The following is a 23225-nucleotide window of genomic DNA, read 5'->3' as shown; positions in this document are numbered from 1 at the left end:
AACATTTTTATTGCTAACTCCAACACTCTGGACCACCATTTTGCGGAAATTTCAAGCTGCCCGGCTGGTATTGTGGCTCGAGCCTCGCAATTTACTAACGACTGCACAGTGTGAATTTCGAGCGCTCCGTTCTGCAGTTGACCATCTCGTTACTTTGTCCACCCATTTCATGAATAGTTTTCTGCAGATATCCCAGAATGTACCTGTGTTTTTCGATTTGGAGAAGACCTACGACACCTGCTGGAGAACTGGTATCCTTCGTACTCTTTACATGTGGGGGTTCCGTGATGTCCCACGCAAGTTTTTTTCGTCCGACAAGATTAAAACGAGCGTCATCTCTTCAAATGTAAGAATATGCTTTTCCAATTCTCTTTCAACTTCATTCGGAAACACCTCAGTGCAACCAAAAATTTTGTATCCATGTTTGCATTTCCATTTTTAGACTGTCTCTTAGTTGCTGACTCAGACACATTTTAAATGCGGGGCAATTATTTAATCCATGATTCCCGTTTGGTTAAACTATTACAGCTAAATGCAATTCATCTGTGCTCCAACTGCCATAACAATTTTGCTACCATACAATAACACAAAATATCTATTTAACTAATAACCTAGAATAAAGAACACGTTATGAAAATATCCACGTATTTTCTGAACCTTAGCTTGTACTAAAATGCTAAATGGATTTCTGAAGCTAAATATACGTACCAGTTTCTCAGTTTGTATTGGTGCAATATCGATAACTTACAGTGGTACATTATAGGCAACGTCGGCATTTTTCCTGTCTGAATTTCCTACTAACGAACCACTACGAATCCAGATTACTGACTCTGAAAACTCTGATCATTTCGTCTATATCCACCCACACATCAAACTTTATGTTGCCACTTAACTTATAATAGTAGTTCTCTTTGCCAGGCGCACAAAAAGTTGAATGAAAGCTACAGCAAAACCAACGCTGTTTTCTCACGATCTGTTGCTCAACACACATAACTGATACCTGACAATATGGCTCCAAGAAGCACGTACTTTACGCTGACATAACTAAAAGTTGGCTTGTAGAAAAGGAGGAGGAGGAGAGGCCGGCCATGGTGGGCGAGAGGTTCTAAACGATTCATTCTGGAACCGCAAGACCGCTACGGTCGCAGGTTCGAATCCTGCCTCGGGCATGGATGTGTGTGCTGTCCTTAGGTTAGTTAGGTTTAAACAGTTCTAAGTCTAGGGGACTGATGACCTCAGATGTTAAGTCCCATAGTACTCAGAACCATTTGAACCATTTTTAGGATGAGGAGATTAGTGTTTAACGTCCCGTCGACAACGAGGTCATTAGAGACGGAGCACAAGCTCGGATTAGGGAAGGATTCGGAAGGTAATCGGCCGTGCCCTTTCAAAGGAACCATCCCGGCATTTGCCAGAAACGATTTAGGGAAATCAAGGAAAAACCAAACCATGATGGCCGGAGACGGGTTTGAACCGTCGTCCTCCAGAATGCGAGTCCAGTGTGCTAACCTCTGCGCCACCCCGCTCGGTCTAGTATATGGGTTATGAGTGTTACATCAGTGGTAGAAATTATGAACTGGTACAATACAAGCAACAGTAGATTTCTAATTCATATGTACGTACCAAAATGAGAACCTCATCTAAGACTTATGCTTCTAGCGTTTATATTTATTTTCTCTTACTTTCTCGCCAAATCTATTTGATACCTGTTGCAAACACAAAACCCGTACTTCAGACGTATTCGGACGATTCTTGTATGTAGTTTTCTCAACATATGAACATTCTCTGTATATTCCTTAGAGCTCTTTGCATTTCATCCTCCTCCCCTTCCACTGATTTGATGCATTCATTCTACTTAACTTTGCTTTATAGTGTCACGTACAGATTTTTTAAACCAGTTGCCGGCCGGAGTGGCCGAGCGGTTAAACGCGCTACAGTCTGGAACCGCACGACCGCTACGGTCGCAGGTTCGAATCCTGCCTCGGGCATGGATGTGTGTGATGTCCTTAGGTTAGTTAGGTTTAAGTAGTTCTAAGTTCTAGGGGACTTATGACCACAGCAGTTGAGTCCCATAGTGCTCAGAGCCATTTGAACCATTTGAAACCAGTTACCTGTTACAGAAGTCTCCCAGTAATTTGTGAGAATTACGTCGAGGTTCTCTCATGTTAATTGGTACCCACACGCATTAAACAACAGCTGCCATTCAACACGCTGGGTGGAGAATCTTTCTGGCTGCTCCATACTTCGGTATAACTGTGAAGCGTTGATAATTTTCTGCTTACAGTAACATCGCCTGATACTTCTTCGTATAATAAATCGTTTTTATGTAATCTCAGTACATAGGGGGCTCTATTACTCCTCCTTGATATTTGTTCGATGTTACATGTGTTTCTTTCCTGTGTTCACCGTCGTTTGTGACGTAATTTGATATAGTTGAAGCCGGTTCTCTACAAAGTACTACGATTCATACACGAAAATCAGTCTGAGATAGATGTTCGTATAGGATTTCAGTGCAATTAGTTAAAAATAGGAAGCAAAGCATTATAGATGTGTACTTCGATTTCCACAGATCATAGGAGCTGCACCCCTAATCCGGAAAGCGTAAATGTTATCGATACTTTAAAGATTATGTAACTAGGTAGTTAAACAAATTTCTGCCACTAACAGCACTCAGACATATTCTAATGGAGAACACATGCATTTGTACAAAATGTTGGTCAGTGTCAGACCTGTCTACACGCACATAAATTTCAGACCATCTATTTCGGAAGTTTAAATAATAATTCAATAATTCCCCGAAATATGGTGTCTGGTTCCTGTTTTTTCTATTTATTGTTATTGTAAGCTGTTGCCGCTATTGTAGAGTACGTGCATGATTACATCATTAAATCATTACATAATATTCTGCGTCAGCACCGTCGCTTGCTCGTTAATGGTGATCCCAGGAAACTTTGACAACAATTCAGTATCGCCTGAAGCGGTGTGTGCCGTTGCCTAGCAATAGTTCGATTCCTGTAGATACAGTCATGGCGAATTTGTGTATCCGTACACGAGAGAATAACTTTTGTTATTGAATTTTTGAGTTACAATCGTTGAATATAGAGCTTCCATTACAGTAGGCGATCCGCTGGAAGACGTTTTGAGAACTCGGAGAACTTCGTACGGAGGGAAAGCCCGGAATAGGAGGCGAAGAACAAAAATCACCGGAAAGGTATGAGCCAGGGAATTAACTGTAGCAAATTTATTTACTTTGTAGCATAGCCTTTTAAATACAACTAACGTAGCGTATGAATACGAGTAAATTCACAACTAATGAGTAAGTCATCACATACGGCAACGCAATATCCTACCTAAGTGAAGGAAGAATGTCTGTTAGGACATTAATCTTCTAGAAAACATTTTATACTTACTTTAATGAGCAGAGTGTCGATATATTAGGTGCGTGTGCTTCGCTTGAAAACAGGATGCATTGTCGTCGTAAGAATATTCAATAAAACTAAAATATTTGTCTTGTCATATGAACAAACAACTTTTATAGAGGTCCTTAAAAGTTAAAGGAAGGAATGGTAAAATAAAAATGTGAATGGTGGCTGAAAGTAACTCATAGTTATTGGGTTGGTGCGTGAGTTCGTAGCGTTTTTCCACAAGTTTAATAAACACAAAAGAGGCTTTAATCATCAATAATGTTTTCTCTTTGACTATTTAAAACAGTCTGTCAACGCTGAGACTGCAGAAATGACGTGGTGTTGAGGCGAAAAATTCGTCGAGCTATTTTCGGAGTGCATTTTCATCAAAAAAGGAAGTTCCTTGGAGGTTCTTCGAGAGAGAGCGGTAAAGCTGAAATCTTGAGGACTCAAGATCAGGTGAATAAGGTGGGTGCGGAGTGACTCCCCAACCGAATACTTGTAAAATGTTTTCTGTCAGTCTAGAAGAATGTGGGCGGACTTATATCGCGGAGTAGCATCACATCACACAGTCTTCCTGATCGTTGTTCTTGGACTGCTTCTGCATGATGTCTCAGTTGTTGACAACAAATGTAAACAGTGATGGTTACATCTCGGGGAAGCAATTCCCAGTGCACCACACCGTCGCCGTCCCACCAGATTCATAGCATTATCTTTTGTGGACAGGTGCAGGTCTTTCTACGGCGAGTTGCTGCTTTATTTGGGCTCAACCATTCCTTTATGTTTCTTATATGAACATAAGGAAATCACTTCTCATCAGCAGTAACGATACAGCATAGTACTGGTCAGTGTTGTTAACGAGCCAGCTGATGACGAGCAAGCAGACATGCACATATTGCCTCTCGCTGATTTTTGTGATTTTGGTTTAGAGCCTGCCTACAGTACACATACACCCGATTTTTGAACATTCACCATTGCATGCAAATGTCTCACGATGCTAGTTATCGAGTTCACTGACATGGATCATTGTGGATAAACGCATTTATATGATCTTTTTGAAAACCCGATGGTCTTCCTCTGAACTTAAAGAGTTTCTAATGCCAAAACGATTCTCCCTAAAACGAATATTTTATTCCCGTTCTCAGTCCAGCAGCATTAGCCCCATACAAAGGGCAAAAGTTTCTTGTTGCCTCAGCTTCTGTAACCACTCTGCTGAACTAAATAGTGGAATACGTCGGAAATGTTCCGATTTCTCCATTTTTAGGATCCACATCTCCACTTACTACCTCCAAATAACAACATGTGATCTCAAATAGCAACAATGAAATACAATTAAAAAATGGCTGTCGATAAATAAACCCACAGCAACCGCAAAACTAACATCCAAAAGGAAAACACTACCAAAATGATATTTGGATGCAGTTATATTGCGGAAAGATTAAGGTATAGCAGATTTGTGAGCTAACATTAACTGCGAATGTGTTTAAACAATAAACAGATAATAAGTATATCCTACTCTCTATCAATATATTGATGAGGTAAATGATATTAGTTATTCTGAGGTAAAACATGCGACAGTATGGACTGCCTACTAACTTAAGGTACGGAATGTTGGAATATCTGACCGAGAGGATAGTACTTACCAAACCCGTCCGGACAATCGAGTGCGTTAACGTACGGCTTACGGGATTCGGGGAGGAGCTCCTCCTCGGATCAAATCCGCCCGGCGTGTTAAGGATGAGGGTGTTGGATGTTGTTTATAGCTGATTTCCTACATCCGACTAGATAAATACAGGGTTGGTTCCCAATTTCGGTCTCAGATACACTATATGCAAACTTTCAGAAAACGATGTCACACTTGGACGTGTGCTTTACTCAGAAAGATGGGGTGACCTAATTTCATCCCAGAGAGGACGGGTAGGGGGGCCGTGAGGAAGAGCATCCGGCCATCTCTTGACATTAATATAGCTTCAGCCTACACAAGAATGCCCACCCCGTAATCGAAGGGCACAAGGCAAGAATAATGATGATGATGATGATTAGTGCTTACGAGATATAATGATGAAGTCTTTCCAGAATGAACTACCAACGAAACTATACTTCAGGGGCCTATAATGTCTCTATTATAATCACATTATGTTTTCCTGGCTCAGTAGATAGTTTCTTTAATCGTACATGCATTATATTACTCCTGTGACGTTTACTATGCAAAGATGGCCTAGATAATGAAAAGTTTTGATAATGCTTAGGTCATAACATTCCCTCATCTTCTTCAAATATGAGAGTGATGTCAGTCTGTTCAAGGGTCAGGCAACTTACATTAGAATATATAAAGTAACGCCCGCTTCTTTTCTTGTTAATCAGTATGGCTCTGAGCACTATGGGACTTAACATCTGAGGTCATCAGTCTCCTAGAACTTAGAACTACTTAAACGTAACTAACCTAAGGACATCACACACATTCATGCCCGAGGCGGGATTCGAACCTGCGACCGTAGCGGTCGCGCGGGTCCAGACTGTAGTGCCTAGAACCGCTCGGCCACGCCGGCCGGCTGTTAATCACTATCTTAAGTACTATGGAAATGAAATGGGGGACATTATGTATATTAACGTTTGGCAGCTGTTTATGTATTTCGGCAAGTGCCGATGTTAAATGGTGAGGTGACTGCGAAAGACTCAAAATATGATAATGATCGTTGGTGACACCTTATTTGGAATGCCGAGATATTTGTTACTGACTAGCTTTATAAAGCTTATTGTCCGAAATTAAATGCAGTATAAGGCCTTGTGTGTGTGTGTGTGTGTGTGTGTGTGTGTGTGTATGTGTGTGTTTTTCTGTGTCTGTGTACGTGTGTGTGTGTGGGCGGGAACAATGTAACCGATCCCAGGTAGCGTGTTACACGCAGATGCACTATCGCCATTAATTCAAGAACGCACAGAATTTGTACTGTTATCTGACAGCATTTCTGAACAATCTCCTTCAACTGGAATGTGTGATGATGCCACTACGGCATAGAAGTATAGACGATACTCTACGCGTTTAACATAGGAGAGAAATGAGATAGATCTACACGGACGGCTCGTAATACAATGAATTAAGCTTTGATAACGACAGGGTGATCAGCCGAAACCTTTAAAAATTAAAAACGCGAAGCCCGAAACACGATCGTTGTAGTATCGTATTCCCGTCCTGCCTTGACTTACTATACAGAAAAACAAAATAATTCTTTTGTGTTCAAGATTTTAAGCATGACGTGAAGAATAATATAGAAAGGAGTAAAGTTGATGAGATGTTGATAAAACTGCCCAGTAACAAACCAGGTAACGAACTGGCGGATTAGGTTGCCAAATAAGCAGCTCTCTGTGGATTGCAATAAAGCAGCAAAGCAAGGACAGCTCCTCGATTCAAATAATTTCTTTCATTGATGTTTTGTGTATTACGATAATACGTTTCGGCTCTAGTCCAAACGGAGAGAATTTCTGGTCCGTTGAATGTCAGTGTGCCTAACACAAACGCGCTCCCTGGCGTGATAACGGCTTAGTAATTTGCACAGAAGTGATTTACCCACGTGACATGTAGCCCATTCCTCGATCCCTGTCTGTAAAGAGCCTTACACCACGCTGTCTGTTTCTTTTTTCTGGAAGGGAAATTAATCCTTAGCAGATTTCTATTGAACATAATAACACCGTTTGGGATTACGTCTGTATGATTGTTCAGTATTTTTAAAGCACTCGAAATAATAGACTGCAGACAAAAAATGGTGTGGTGTTCACTCCTGACGTCGAACATAAATTGGCAAGAATAGAACCTCCTACCGCCCTAAACAGTTGCTGTTATTGGATAGTTAGCTCGCAGGCAGCAACTGTATGCTCATCACACTATGAAACAGGTTAATGCAAACTATGGCAAAAACTGAGGGCCAGATAAATTATCAACAACTGAGACTGATTTATTTATAAAACTTATGTACCTTATCAGTAAACGACGATGTGTGGAAAAGTTTTTCAACGTTCAGTTGCACTGATCCTTCTGTGAACACTGGTCAAGTCCTGTATCTAGTGAACAATAGCTAACACAACTTGTAGATAGTCCAGCTGGGCTCTTCAGGTTGATGATGAGGTATATCCTGATGCTGTCTTGAGAAACAATGTTGATACTGTCGACTAACAAACTGACACTGTCTGTGTGAAGCCGTGAGTCAGCTCCTTCCCGCCTTTCACTTGGAAACTACTCTCTGGTTATAATTAAAGTGCAGCTACTGACAGAGGACCACTAAGGGCTGTAATTATCCTATGGCAGCGAATCTACATTCATATTCTAACGCGTTAATGCGAGACCGATTTACGCTGAAAAAAAAAATAGTACCAACTTTCGTCACTACTTGCAAATCTGGCGCTGTGAATGCAAGGGAGAGGTACAAAAATATTTCCATACCTAATGAATTAGGAAACGAAGTTTGGCAGAAAAGGTGAAACAAGTGAGAAAGGCATAATGTGGCAAAACTCTGGTTTTCCGCCAAAAGGTACTCGATGACATCTGTCTGCCTGGAGAAACCTCCGTTACAGACCCCATGGTGAAGGCTGGGTATAGCGCTGCCATCTATCGGAAAGGCTGAAGCGGAATTATTCCACGATGTGCCAAACACATTCTGCTTTTTCTCAACCGAAACTGGCAGAGAAAAATAAATGTGTTGCATTACTCATGGAAAGCCTCTCGTATTTTGCGTCTCTCTGGAGGCTGATCTTGCTGTGTGTCGCCCACACTGTGTATGGCTGTGTCTTGTGTCTTCTGGAGCGAGTTGGATATGTTTTTTGAACGTTTGAATGAGAAACTAGACGTATTTATATTTCATAAATTCACTTTTATGTATTACAAACGGGTTTAAGGATTTTGTTTACGTAGTCTGTTCCATTATCGTTCGCTGTGGTTTACAAACCTGCGACATTTTATTTTTGACAGGGATTACGTGCTTCACATTCTGAATGAAGTTCACTTAGCTAAAAATCAGTTGTGACATACCCACCCAACAAACGAGGTAGGAAACTTGGCAAAACAGTCGGACAATCGGAATACCTTTGAAGTTTAACAGTAATTTGTTTGAATGAAGTGTAATGGCACTCTAGCTCACATAGTAAAGGATTTAAACAGTCTCATGATCTGTTCAGTAATTTTGAATTTAGGCATAGTCTCTCACTACAAAACTTCATTCACGTTTTTAATGTTCAGCTCAGTCAGATACGCCAATGTTCTCATTATATCTGACACTGAACGTTGCAGTGTTATGTTTCCAGTATTCGTCATTAAGCACAGCAAAAATTAAGCTTCCATAGGCAATGTATCGTGATGCTTTATTGTGAAGTACAGGTATATGGAATGCGTCGCGGAATTTAGCTCCATCCAGAGGTAGTAATCCTTTAAGTTTATAATAAGAAGCATTTCACTTATTGATGTGGGCTGCAATAAAATGTAATAAATTGTGGGACAATCTGTGCAAGTCAGTGTATGCTGCGGCGAGAAACTGTCAGCTACGCTCTCAAGTAATTCGGTAATTCGAGCAATGGTAATAGACCCTTATCTAAAACTGTAGTTACCTTACATTTGTCACTCAGTGAAAGACCCTAATCTAAAATAGCTGTTACCTTATATTTGTCATTCACTAAAAACAAAAGTCTAAGTATCATGGTCACTTGGCCTGTTTAAGTGTATACACTGTCCTCGTATACACTGTAGTGTGATTTAATATTGCCTTGCATTGTGAATGAAGCTAATGAGAGTAATTTTGACGGATTGTGAGGATCCTGAATCCTTGCAAGTCGTATTATATCTCAATCTTTAGCATTTTCTAAGTTTAGCATTTTCTGAGTTCCTTATTTAGTTTTTCCGGATATTGAGGAACGATAGTCATGCAGCAACAGCAGCAGCTCAAGCCGTATGCAGCAGTAGAAAGTATTCTTTGTCTGGTGACGGTGGTTTGTGAATTATTGTTAATGCTGTTTGCCACTTGGCGTAAAACTGCATCCATTTGGAGAATATATTCAGTCCATTTATCCGCTACATATTTCCATTATGTCTGAAGTTTCAGTATGAAGGAGATTTAATATATTGTAGCATACAGTATCTTTGTAAATCAAAGTGCAGTTTAAACTGGTTTTTGAAAAAGAAACACTTCCAGTAATAAATAACACATTTCGTGATCGGAAGTTAACTGTTATCAAATAATTCTTTTATAGATAATTTAATAACGTGGAACTGAAGGAATGCGTATGACTGTATGACTGGTCAAATGGAGGACGGATATGGAAAGAAAATGAAATGTTGAAATGTGTGTGAAATCTTATGGGACTTAAATGTTAAGGTCATCAGTCCCTAAGCTTAAACACTACTTAACCTAAACTATCCTAATGACAAACACACACTCCTATGCCCGAGGGAGGATTCGAACCTCTGCTGGGACCAGCCGCGCAGGTCCTGACTACAGCGCCCTAGACAGCTCGGCTAATCCCGCGCGGGGGATATGGAAAGGAGTAACTGCGGTACAGTATTACAAGGTAGCTTTAGTGTATTGAGTCTTGTTCATTATGATTCTCGAAAGTTACATACCACCTATTACTGCTTAAATGAGTGAAATAAAGTATTATTAGACGATATTACTTGCAGAGAAAGTTATACGATAAGAATTTATGTGCATACTGCCAAATAGAAACACCACAATTCACTGATGCTAAGTACCCCACTTTGCCTTGAGTTTCAGTATGCTTCAGTCTGCTTCTCCACGGAGTTCATACGTTTCCACCTGTCTGCTGGCTGCATAAGAGACAGATAGCGGATCTCGGTCAAATGTATCTATGTACAGGAATGAAAATGATCCAGGTTGTATTCTCTTGCTCACCTTCGGCTGACTCGCCCATTGACACGGACTATGGTTCGAGGTTGCTCTCCCTGTCTGGTAGTAACTAAAGGACTTAGCTTTACACATGCGGTCAGTTTGTTAAATGCTCTTCGGCGTAGTTCATCCGAAACGTGGATGAAGTTCGGTGAATGTGACTGACACATGAACAACCAACGTCGAGTATTCCCTGAATACTATTCGCCACACAGCAGTGGTGTTTTGTACTATTCATTCAAGGTCTAGAGACAGTTCATCCAAACAGCACACTTAGCACACAGTAAGGAACCTCACTATCAGGAACCGAGCAGCTGCATTGCATATTGTTTCGGAAACTGTTAACCATACCAGTTTTGCACTGAAAATAATATATCAATGTCATAACCTTGTATGTTCGAAGAATAGATTCATATTAATTGTACAGACTGGGCAAAATGGAACTGAATCAGAAATTCTTTCATGCTCCTTGTGATAGGCAAATCGACTTGCACTATCTGCCCTACATGCAGATGACGTAAGTTGGGTTGCCTGTCCCAAGGCGCATGAAATGCGTTCACAAAAAGAAAAAAGCGCACAACGAAGGAATTATCCGAATGGAATGGAAATCGATAGATGTCATGTACATGTGCAAAAAAACAAATGATTACAATTTCAGAGAAACTGAAAGATTTATTCAAGGAAGAAGCTTCAAAAGTTGATCAAGCCAGCAACGCATTGCTGCACCTCTGGCCCTTATACAATTAGTTACATGGCTTTGCATTGTTTGATAGAGTTGTTGGATGTCCTCCTGAGCAATATCGCGCCAAATTCTGTCCAACTGGCGTGTTAGATGGCCAAATTCCTGAGTATTTTGGAGGGCCCTTCCCATAATGCTCCAAACGTTCTCAGCTGGGAAGAGATGCGGCGACCTTGGTCTCCAAGGTAGGGTTTGGCAAGCTGGTCGTCGTGGCTCACTTTGAAGCGGGACTTATAACTGAAGACAGTTCTGCTCCAGCCAATGAGATATCAGGCCGCAGACGCGTCTGGAGCCACTATGAACAGTGGTGGGATATCAGTCACAGTGTCGTCCGTCCAGCCAGGAGTGGTGGTGAGGGGTGCCATTTCTTTTCATTGCAGAACACTTTTGGTTGTCATCTGCAGCACCCTTACAGAACAGCGATACGTCGACGATATACTACGACCCATTTTGTTGCCCTTCATGTCAAGCCATCCTTGGCTTAAATTTCAGCATGATAATGCCCGCCCGCACACGAAGATAGTTTGTACTGCTTGTCTGTACTCGCCAAACCATACCTTGGCCAGCAATGTCGCCGGTCTCTTCCCAATTCAGAACATTTGGAACATTATGGGGAACCAATTCGGCATTTTGTCGATCTAACCTGTCATTTGGACGGAATTTGCTGCAGTATCCCTCAGGAGACCATCCAACAACTCTATCAGTGCCAAGAATGCGTTATTGACTTGATCAATTTGTGGAGCGCTTTCTCTTGAACAAATCATCCAATTTTTTTCTGGAATTGTAATCATCTGTTTATCAGTACATGTACATAACATCTTCTGATTTCCGTCCCATTCGAATAATACACCCATTGTGCGCGTTTCTTTCTGTTAGTGTGTATTCTGTGAACTAGTTCTACTTTCCTCGCCCATTACTTCATTGAACCACATTGTGTGCACTGCAAATCTGAAAAATGGTCTGATTTTCTGTTTCTGTTCCACAGCGATGTGCTGTCCACTGTGTAAATTATCTACGGCACTACAGGTTGTTACAAAAAGGTACGGCCAAAGTTTCAGGAAACATTCCTCACATACAAATAAAGAAAAGATGTTATGTGGACATGTGTCCGGAAATGCTTAATTTCCATGTTAGAGCTCATTTTAGTTTCGTCAGTATGTACTGTACTTCCTCGATTCACCGCCATGGTTTCATACGGGATACTCTACTTGTGCTGCTAGAACATGTGCCTTTACAAGTACGACACAACATGTGGTTCATGCACGATGGAGCTCCTGCACATTTCAGTCGAAGTGTTCGTACGCTTCTCAACAACAGATTCGGTGACCGATGGATTGGTAGAGGCGGACCAATTCCATGGCCTCCACGCTCTCCTGACCTCAACCCTCTTGACTTTCATTTATGGGGGCATTTGAAAGCTCTTGTCTACGCAACCCCGGTACCAAATGTAGAGACTCTTCGTGCTCGTATTGTGGACGGCTGTGATACAATACGCCATTCTCCAGGGCTGCATCAGCGCATCAGGGATTCCATGCGACGGAGGGTGGATGCGTGTATCCTCGCTAACGGAGAACATTTTGAACATTTCCTGTAACAAAGTGTTTGAAGTCACGCTGGTACGTTCTGTTGCTGTGTGTTTCCATTCCATGATTAATGTTATTTGAAAAGAAGTAATAAAATAACATGGAAAGTAAGTGTTTCCGGACACATGTCCACATAACATTTTTTCTTTCTTTGTGTGTGAGAAATGTTTCCTGAAAGTTTGGCCGCACCTTTTTGTAACACTCTGTATATCTTGTTTTTATGTACGTACACAAGTAATCATTAGAAATAGGCCAAGTGCAACATAACAGACAGAAATGTATGGAAAGATGTTATGTACATGTACTGATAAACAGATGATTACAATTCCAGAAAAAAATTGGATGATTTGTTCAAGAGAAAGCGCTCCTTTACATATCCAAATCAAATGTAGGGCTGTTACTTGACCAACACATTGAGCCCAGATATAGAAATTTCTAATGAGAACGTGTTTTGAATGCGACTGTCAAAGTTTCTTACGCATTAAATTAAATATTGCAGCTAAAATTGGGAAATATATCTACTGTTTCGACAACTGCGCGGACCTGTAGTACCAATATCATTATGCAGTAGTGAATCGCATGTCGAGCATAATAAAGGAAAAGAAGTTGTAGGAGCTATTTACAATCTTCTTAAACTCAATACTTAGAAGCATTTATTATCACTCGAAAAATTAAAGTTACCAACTTTTTAATTTTTTTCCAGGTACATTTTGGCAGTAGTGTCACACTCTGATACCCGCGTAGCATAGTACGTCGGTAAAGGTGGAAAAAATCTCGTAGCTTATGGTGTGTAGTGTGGTTGGTTGGATCTTTTGGGGGAGGGGACAAAACAACGAGGTCATCGGTCCCATTGGATTAGGAAATGATGGGGAAGGAAGGCGGCCGTGCCGTTTCAAAGGAACACTCCCAGAATTTGCCTGAACCGAGTTAGGGAAATAATGGAAAATCTAAAATCACGGAAAACCTAAATCAGGCTGGCCGAACGCGAGTCCATTGTGATAACCACTACGCCACCTCGCTCGACGGTAGTGTGGTAATTAATTTTGTTAATTTGTAGAGAATAACGCTCCAGCAATTCGTGTAGCGGTGATGAACAGTTACGGCTACAAAGCACTGTTATATGATCAGTCGTTAGGTGGAGTAGATGCTTGTCGTCGTGATAGTAAATAAATCGGAGTGACGGTGAACGAAATGCGTAACATTTCTCTATGACGAACAGGCAACAACCGGAAACAGGTGGAGGCTCTGGTACTTGAAGATGGGCGTAGCGTAAAAAACGTTAAAGTTACTTAAGATTCACTTTCAGTATCACGTACGACATTTTTAGCATGACAAGGACTGCCTCAAGCAGGGTAAAGCGACTGCCCACGCTCGCTCCCCCGAACCGGACAGTAATGGAAATCTTGCAGCTGCGACACACCATACCACACAGCGTTTCCAGCTATGTAACCACCACGAGCGTTGTTGTATGTATGATTAGGACTCTGAGACAATGGAGCAAAGCAAGCAGTGGAGTAATGTGGATTTACCACCTCTGGAAAAACTGCAGATTGCACCTTCATCTGGCAAGGAGATACTGTGCGTTTTTCGAGATTAGCGTTTGTTGGTGCTAAGAGATTATGCTTGTGGGGTGCAAACCAACGCTGGAGCATACTATGGAAATCTGATTACGAGGCTACTGAAGGCTAACGAAACTAAGCGTCGCGGTAAGCTATCCAACGGGGTCAGCGACAAACCTTCAAATTCACTACGCATAGTACATGGTCACTCATGCTGCTTCTTTAGGCTCATTTATTCTACTTCAGTTCATTTACAGTATGTTTAAAGATTGGTTACCTAGAATTTTAAAACAGCTTGTATATTTTACAGTTTTCAACGTGCATTGATATAAATTTCTCCATTCTACAAGCAACTACTGTTTTCAGAAAATAAAAGTAAATGTAGTAATAGTGAGGTAAAAAGCAAGTCAATGAAACAAACTGCAAATTAGTTAAAAAACGAAGGGTGTTAAGTAAAAACTTAGTAATTTGGAAGAGAATAAAATAAAGATAAGCTCACTGGGGAAAAAATTAGTTCGTCACCCCAGTTCGCACTCAAAGGTGAATGATTCAGCCCTCACAGACGGTGCAGCGGTCAAGTCACGCGCTCAGTTGCGCGCGCACTGTCTCTGCGTGAGCGTAAGGCAGTAGCCATCACTGAGACATTTGTGTCTCAAGAGGACGTTGTACGTAAACATGTGTATATTAAGGACCTAACGTAGTGGGGAAAAGGGGCAATCGTGTTTGGCCGTGCCATGGTCATACGTAGTATGAAGTTGAGAGATTTGTTGGCGGTTCGCGGCGGACTGCCCAACATGTCTACAAGCAGCGGTGTAAATCACGTGACCACGAATCACGTCAGATCTGTTGCCGAGAAAAGCACCTGACTGAGAGGCCCAGGAGATGCGATTCACTGCTTGTGAATCAACGTCGGTTCTAAACGTGGCAGGAACTGCTGCAGGCTGTAAATGAAGGTCAATCCCAATCCGATGATAGAGAACATTGCGACGTGAACTGCATGCAGTGAACATTTGGAGTCGGCCACCTCGTAAGAGGCCGTAGCTCACACAGGCGTATAAAGACGATGACAACAACAACGTTCATTGTGATGCGAGAATATGTCACTGGTTTTATGCAAGTGCATTATTACATCTCGACTGGCCTGCAGAATCACCTGACTTGAGCCACATAGAAAAGCTGTGGGATACATTGAAACAGCGGGTAAAATACCGACATCAACATCCCCGCAATTAGGTGGAATTTTGCGTTCAGATGCTCAGCGAGTGGCTTCATTTGGATTCGATGTAAATGCACAGCCCTGTGGATTCACTAGCTAACCGGATCCAGGTGGTTTTTGCAAGTCCTGGGACTGAATTACACGGTATTAGCTGATCCTTGTTACTTCTCTAGGGGTGACTAATCTTTCGTCCGATGAGCTGAGGATGGGTTAGATAAGACGGCTTCCAACCATAGCCAATGATCAGAAGCAAAGCCTCAGGACTGCATTGAGTCTTTTGTTTTCGCCTTGATATTACAAGTCTTATATATAACTTGTGTGTCAAGGGTTGGTTTCCTAAATTAATTACACTTTTACAGTAAGTCTTAGGCAACAACAGCGGGTCACTGTTTACAAACTACTACGAAATATACTTCAAGGGCCATTTTTATAGTAATTATTACTGTCAGTACCTTATGGGACTTATCAGAAAGGCAGATGTGGGATATGGTCATCGAGTTATGAGTTTCTGTCCAGAATTTTCTTTATTTGTAGGTATATATGTAGCCGTGTTTGTATCTATTTCTATCTCTAATAATATTCTACATATTTATGTATTTCTTAGCTAAGTCTGTCTGACGCCTGGAAGGAAGCTGTGCAACTCATCAAAGGATGAGTTTACTGATTATTACATTATTACAGTGTAAGTATGTTGTAGTGATTTTTAGTTTACTGTAAGTGTAGTGTCATATATCACAAATGTGGATGTTGCCGTAGGTTAATTCGTGTGGGAGAAACATGTCAGGACTGTGAGTTGGTGTTTCGTTGGGAAGAATGCAGGTGGAAAGCTAAAAGAATGACTGAGGGTCTTCCATGACTTTGTAGATTAGGCAGCCGAGACAAGAATATCGTGGAAGAGGCGAAGAAAATTTATGCCCTCCAGGCGGAATTACAAATGGTGTATTTTGAATTAGGTAGGCTGAGGGGAGAAAAGAGACAATGGGAGTTGGAAGAAAGCAAGTAGTAATAGGCAAAAGGAGAAAACCTCATTAATCACGTTTGAGATTCCGGTTAGCAATCAGTTTGACTTGTTATCTGCAATAGGGGAAGAGCCTCAACCAGTTTTTGAGCTTAATATGGTGTGGCAGACTCGCAGAAATGACTTTTATGCTAAGTCGGTAAAAAGTCACGTAGAAAGAAGAGTCTGCTGCTAGGAAGCAGTCACGGGAGAAATGTAGGCCAACTGCTACAGGAGAAGCCACGCGTGGAATACGATGTCACAAGCATCGTGAAACCTAGCGCCAAGGTTAGACAGCTGACAGAACATAGGGGCCTTGTGCAGAGATTTCGGTGGCTTTGATGAGGTACGTATTGTAGGAGGAGCGGGAAAAAGTCTGGATAAAAATTTAGAATATAGCACTAAAGGAGACCCGGAGAAAATAGCAGCAGCAACAGAACACACTCGTGTGGGGTTTCGGCAAGTTTGGCAGCGACGTGACAATCCCTGAGATAACAGGGCTGTTGGCCGTGTCAACCAAGAGCTGAGAGAGCTGCTTTTTGGCTGAAATAAAGACTCATATCTGTACCGTGCCTGTTGCTGCGATTGCTAGATGGAGATACACTAATTCTGGTCTGCACTTAAATAGGGGAGGGAAGCCAAGATTTTCTGGGCATCTTGCAGAAAGTATAAGCCTGCCACAAGCACACATGACAAAATACCTGTGATTATTGGAATCCAAGGGGCACTTTTTTTTAGGTTTTGATTCAGATTACAGACAGATAGTGTTGAAATAAATTAGAGCAGTACAATACCGTAATATGTGTAACAGTACCCAGAATAATGAAATTGTTTCATCAGAACGTTTTACGGTTGAAAAGCAAGATAGATGAGCTTATTGTATGCTCAGACGGCGTGGAAAATTCTGAAAGGTTAGATGCTTCGTGCCTCTCTAAACGCCATATAACCACAGGGATGGAGAAGCTAAATATCAGAGATTAGACTTGCATAATTTTCAAGTAAAGTTAACTTGGGAAAAGGAGAAGTTGTAATAAACGTAAAAGTGGGCCACAAAGTCAAAAATATTGAATGAATTAGTTTTTGTGACTATCAGAACCTAGAAGCATGTGCTTGTGAGTTTTCTCTGCAGAATTCGTCTCTTATAACTGTAACAGTTTACTGATCTCCTCTAAGAGACATTCAGCTATTTATGAGAAATCTAGATGCGCTATTAAGCTACCTGTCAGATAGGAAGAAACGGTTAATAGTTTGTGGAGATTTCAGCGTAGTTGTCTTAAAAGACAGGGACACAAAAAATGAACTAGAATTATTGTTTTTGTGTTTCCTGTCCAATTTCTGAAGTCAATTGTGGTCACGAGCCCAGGAGAGGCGCTGAAAGCGATGTCGTGCTGCTAGGAAAGGCACTCGCGTAGGTCTTCTGCTGCCATAGCCCATTAACGGCAAATTTCATCGCTCTGTCCTAACGGATACACTCCTACGTCCCACATTGATTTCTGCGGTTATTTCACGCACCGTTGCTTGTACGTTAGTACTGACAAGTCTACCCAAACTCCGCTGCTCTCGGTCGTTAAGTAAAGACTATCTGCCACAGCGCGTCCGTGATGAGGTGCCATGCCTGAAATCTGTTATTCTCGGCTCACTCTTGACACTGTGGGCCTCGGAATATTGAATTCCCTAACGATTTCAGAAATGGAATGTCCCATCCATCTAGCTTAAACTATCGTTCCCCGTCCAATGTTTGTTTGATTCCTATCGGGGGGCCATAATCACGTCGGGAAACTTTCCACATGAATCACATGAGTACAAATGATGGCTCCGCCGATGCAATACACTTTTGTACCTTCTATAAGGTAAAGGCGGGACAGACGCCGCACATTTTTTCAAATTAATTTTTATCAATATATAAACACTTAAATCGCAATAAAATTAGGCAACATTGATGGTTTGAACAGTTTATTTTATTATAGATACCATCGCATTACAAAAAACTTTATAACAAAGGAACATTCTTGTGATGTACAAAGGCTTGTAAATTTCAATTAATTAGTAAGTTGCGGGCAAGATGCCGCAGAAGGGAGGGACAGATGGCCAATGGCAAAATACATTGAAAATGACATTCACTTTGATTTTTGTTTTTCAAGTTTATTTTTAAGTCGTCCACGTCATTAAGCCACCTAGAACATCCTACGAATTGAATCCAGTCAGAGGTAGACACTGTTTCTTGATAAAGTTCAAGGCACTCTACACATTCGTTTTCTTCGAAATTTGATTAATCGGAGGAACTACCGTGTGGGGAAATATCATCGTCATCTTCTTCTGAAACGGAGTCTTCACAAAGACGCCTCTTTGGCGGTTTCTTCCCTCTGGTTTTGGGGATTTGATTCCTTTTAGCTGCTACTTTTTTTGGGCAAGAGATTTTCCTTTCTCGTTTCTTTCGGTGATTTCCTTTCTTTTCATTGCTATAAAATCGTTGAATGTTATATTCGTTGCTGATTGCTTGCTTTTGGATCGATTTGGTTGGGTTGCTTGGGGGAAGAGACCAAACAGCGAGGTCATCGGTCTCATCGGGTTAGGGAAGGACGGGGAGGGAAGACGGCCATGTCCTTTCAGAGGAACCATCCCGGCATTTGCCTGGAGCGATTTAGGGAAATCACGGAAAACATAAACCATGTTGGCCGGACGCGGGATTGTGGATCGATTTCTCTGAGGCAATATAGGAACAGGTGAAATCTTTTCCAGCAATTTTGATGGTGTCACTGGGTTGTCATTGATTCAACAGCTGCCTTGATCAGTTGGTCGATGAGTAGCCAAATTTGTGCAAGATTTACAGTTAGGAGGTTGTTCTCTTAACGCATTTGTTTCAGACCTTGATGTTGATGGCTCATCTGGAGTCAGATCATCTAGTTTCACTGCCTCTAATAGATCTTCTGCAGTCCATTTTGTTCAGATGTTCAGATGTGTGTGAAGTCTTACGGGACTTAACTGCTAAGGTCATCAGTCCCAAAGCTTACACACTACTTAAGCTAAAGTATCCTAAGGACAAACACACACACAGCCCGAGGGAGGACTCTAACCTCCACCGGGACCAGCAGCACAGTCCCTGAATACAGCGCCTCAGACCGCTCGGCTAATCCCGCGCGGCAGTCCATTTTCCCCTGTCTGTTGTCCTAATGCGTTTTATCGGCATTTTTCTCTAAAAGAAAACCGTATGGATTCCTGTCAGCATTGCAAGCATTGCGGCATCTGTCCCACAGTAATGGTGCGTCATCTGTCTGTTTTCGTAGGAACAGATGCCGCACCCCAATTTTCACTAAAGATGTTATCGGAAGAAGCCATTACTCGACCGACGTAAGCTAAATGTCTTTACTGCACAACCTAAATACATGTTATAAGCTACTAGGCGTGTATCTACTAGTACATACGATTAAAAAGGAATCGTGGAAAATTTCCTTGACTTACCTTGGTCTCGAAATGCTATTTTCTTAAATTTCTCCTCTATTTTCCGCTCCTAAAGTACAAAAACTTGGGAGTAAACTGATCTCACCAGTGGTTACAACAACAATGAGCGTCGCCCGCACAACAATTTCTGCTGACAAATTTCTTGGAAGTGCGGCGTCTGTCCTCCCGAATCACCTGTCCCGCTTTTACCTTACGCGATACTACTGCCATCTGTTCAAATGGTTCAAATGGCTCTGAGCACTATGGGACTTAACATCTGAGGTCATCAGTCCCCTAGAACTTAGAACCACTTAAACCTAACTAATCTGTGGACATCACACACATCCATGCCTCAGGCAGGATTCACAACTGCGACCGTAGCGGTCGCGCGGTTCCAGACTGAAGCGCCTAGAACCGCTCGGCCACACCGGCCGGCTGCCATCTGTATATATGTATATTGCTATCCCATGACTTTTGTCACCTCATTGTATATAGAGAACATAGCCTCATCTGGATTTATTCGAAGTGATAATTAATAGTATGTGACTACTACTCGTTATCAGTTAAAGACGCTTTTATGTTAACTGTACACGGCACGTACAATGCACCGTCGGGACAGACTGAAGTATTAGTTCTGCCCATAGGGATATTACATTCTAAACAAAGCTGCCAGATCCGCTACCTGAATGCCCTGCCTCAATTTCTGTCCGTAGACCATGGAGAATCTGTTCAGCTGTGGCGTAAGCGCGCTGTTAGGTGTGTACACAGGCGGGCGTAAGCAGAAGGACAGCCGATGCTGCGATAATGCCGCGCGGACTCAGGGGAACGCTATCAATCTGCGAGCCGGCCGCGCGCTTATGGCCGCTCGTCGCCGGTCTAATGCGTGGCCGGAAAAAAGAAAAACAGCGGCCGCTGTTGTCAGCGGCTGATGGAAACAGCTCCCATATGGAGAGCAAATTTCCATCAGCCGGCGATCGAAGCTGATCATCGGTCCGCTCCGGCCTTGGCCGTCACAGGCCAGCTCACGGGACAGCGTGAGGTAGGCAAATAACGGGAAACTGCCACCGAGCTACGTCTAAATACTTTGAGGTGACAAGCGTCATGGCAAGGCGTTATGCACATATGCGAATGACGGTAGTATCGCGTACACAAAGTATAAACGGACTCTGCATTGGCGGAGCTGTTATTTGTGCTGAGGAGGTTCATATGAAAACTTTCTGACGTGATTATGGATGCACGACGGAAATTAATAGACTCTGAACATGGAATGTTAGTTGGCTCTAAACTCGTGGGACATTCCTTTTCGGAAATTTTTAGGGAATTCAATATCCCGAGATCCACAGTGTCAAAAGCTTGCCGAGAATACCAAATTTCAGGCATTACCTCTCGTCACGGATAACGTAGTAGCCGACGGCCATCAGTCAACGATCAAAAGAAGCAGCGTTTGCGTAGAGTTGCCAGTGCTAACAGACAAGCAACAGTGCGTGAAATAACCCCAGAAATCAAAGTGAGACGTACGAGGAACGTATCCCTTAGGACAGTGCAACGAAATTTTGTGTTAATGGGCTATGGCAGCAAAGGACGGACGCTAATGCGTTTGCTAAGAGCACGGCATTGCCTGCAGCGCCTGTCCTGGGCCAGCGACCACATTGGTTTGATCCTACACGACTGGAAAACCGTGGCCTGGTCAAACTAACTATGTGTTCTGCCTTACGGCAGGTCTTGTCATGGGGGAAACCTCGTCAGAGTGGTCCATCGCATGAGCGTCTAGGGAAGTGATTCCAGTGGTGGTTTCTCGTTGTCTTCCACTGGTCGTGATGAAATGATAATGATGACAACACAACACCCAGTCCCTGAGCGGAGAAAATCTCCGACCCAGCCGGGAATCGAACCCGGCCCCATTGGCATAACAGACCGCGGCGCTGACCACTCAGCTATTGGGGCGGACTGCCCTGGTCAGATGAGTCCATATTTCAATTGGTAAGAGCAGATGGTAGGTTTTCAGCGTGACAGACCCCACGACGTCATAGACCCAAGTTGTCAACAAGGCACTAGGCTGATGGTTGCTCCTTGATATTGTGGGCTCCGTTCACATGGAATGGACTCGGTCCCCTGATCCAGCTGAATCGATCATTGACAGGAAAGGGCTATATTCGGCTACTGGGGCACCATTTGCAGTCATTCATGGACTTCATGTTAGCAAACGGCTGTGGAATTTTTATGGGCGACAATGCGCCATGGCACCGAGTCACGACTGTTCGTGATTGGTTTCAAGTTCGAGCGAATCATTTAGCCATCCAGACAGCCCGACATGAATCCCATCGAACATTTATGAGACATATTCGAGACATCAGTCAGTGTCCAAAATGCTGCAACAGCAGCACTTTCGCAATTAAGGACGGCTATAGAGGCAGCATGGCCCTACATTTCTGGCCGGCCGCAGTGGCCGAGCGGTTCTAGGCGCTTCAATCTAGAACCGCGCGACCCCTACTGTCGCAGGTTCGAATCCTGCCTCGGACATGGATGTGTGTGATGTCCTTAGGTTAGGTAGGTTTAAGTAGTTCTAAGTTCTAGGGGACTGATGACTTCAGATGTTAAGTCCCATAGAGCTCAGAGCCATTTTTGAATCTACATTTCTGCAGGGGCCTTCCAACGACTAGTTGATTCCATGCCACATCGAGTTTCTGCACTACGCAGGGGAAAGCATGTTAGGAGATACCCCATGACTTTCTTCATCTCAGTGTATAGAAGTTGCCACTCATAATGCGGGTACCCTAGATACTCGGGCAATTCCTCTAAACACAGAAACGTGGGTTTCAACAAAGTGACAATAAGCAAATCGGACGAGTAGTCGCTGGGCTATTTTAATATCGCGTTGGACCCATTGCACTGATGAACTGCGGCCCTCTATTTAGCATTCGCTCTATTTTTAAGAAAGTATTACGTAACTTTCATGTGATATGAGAGTGTAGCGTTCAGCAAAAATGTCCTTTACCAAGATAAGCACTAGCGGCTATTATACGCTTTGATTTTTGAACCATTATTTGATTGACATCATGGTCGTTAGTCAAGGCGCTAAACTACTTGTCACATCTTAGTGCTGTAGGATGGACAAAATGATCACATCTTAGTGCTGTAGGATGGACAAAATGAAACACGACCAGAAAATAATTTTAATAAGACTTGTGCGAGATTGACCCTTTTTAATGGACCTCACCGATGAAGATGAAGATAATGATGATGATGATGATGAAATCAGTCACCGTTGACGCCAATGCAGCGCTGCTTTCGATTTATCTCACTGTAATACGCGCCTAGTTGCTCTGCCTGAGTGATAGAAGCAGGAGCGGTTTCATTGTTCTGCTGTAGCTGTTCCAATGCATGAAGATTATTTGAGTGCACCTA

Source organism: Schistocerca piceifrons, chromosome 7 (assembly GCF_021461385.2).
Source record: "Schistocerca piceifrons isolate TAMUIC-IGC-003096 chromosome 7, iqSchPice1.1, whole genome shotgun sequence".
NCBI classification, from domain to species: Eukaryota; Metazoa; Arthropoda; class Insecta; order Orthoptera; family Acrididae; genus Schistocerca; species Schistocerca piceifrons.
Note: the sequence above shows the minus strand (reverse complement) of the source record.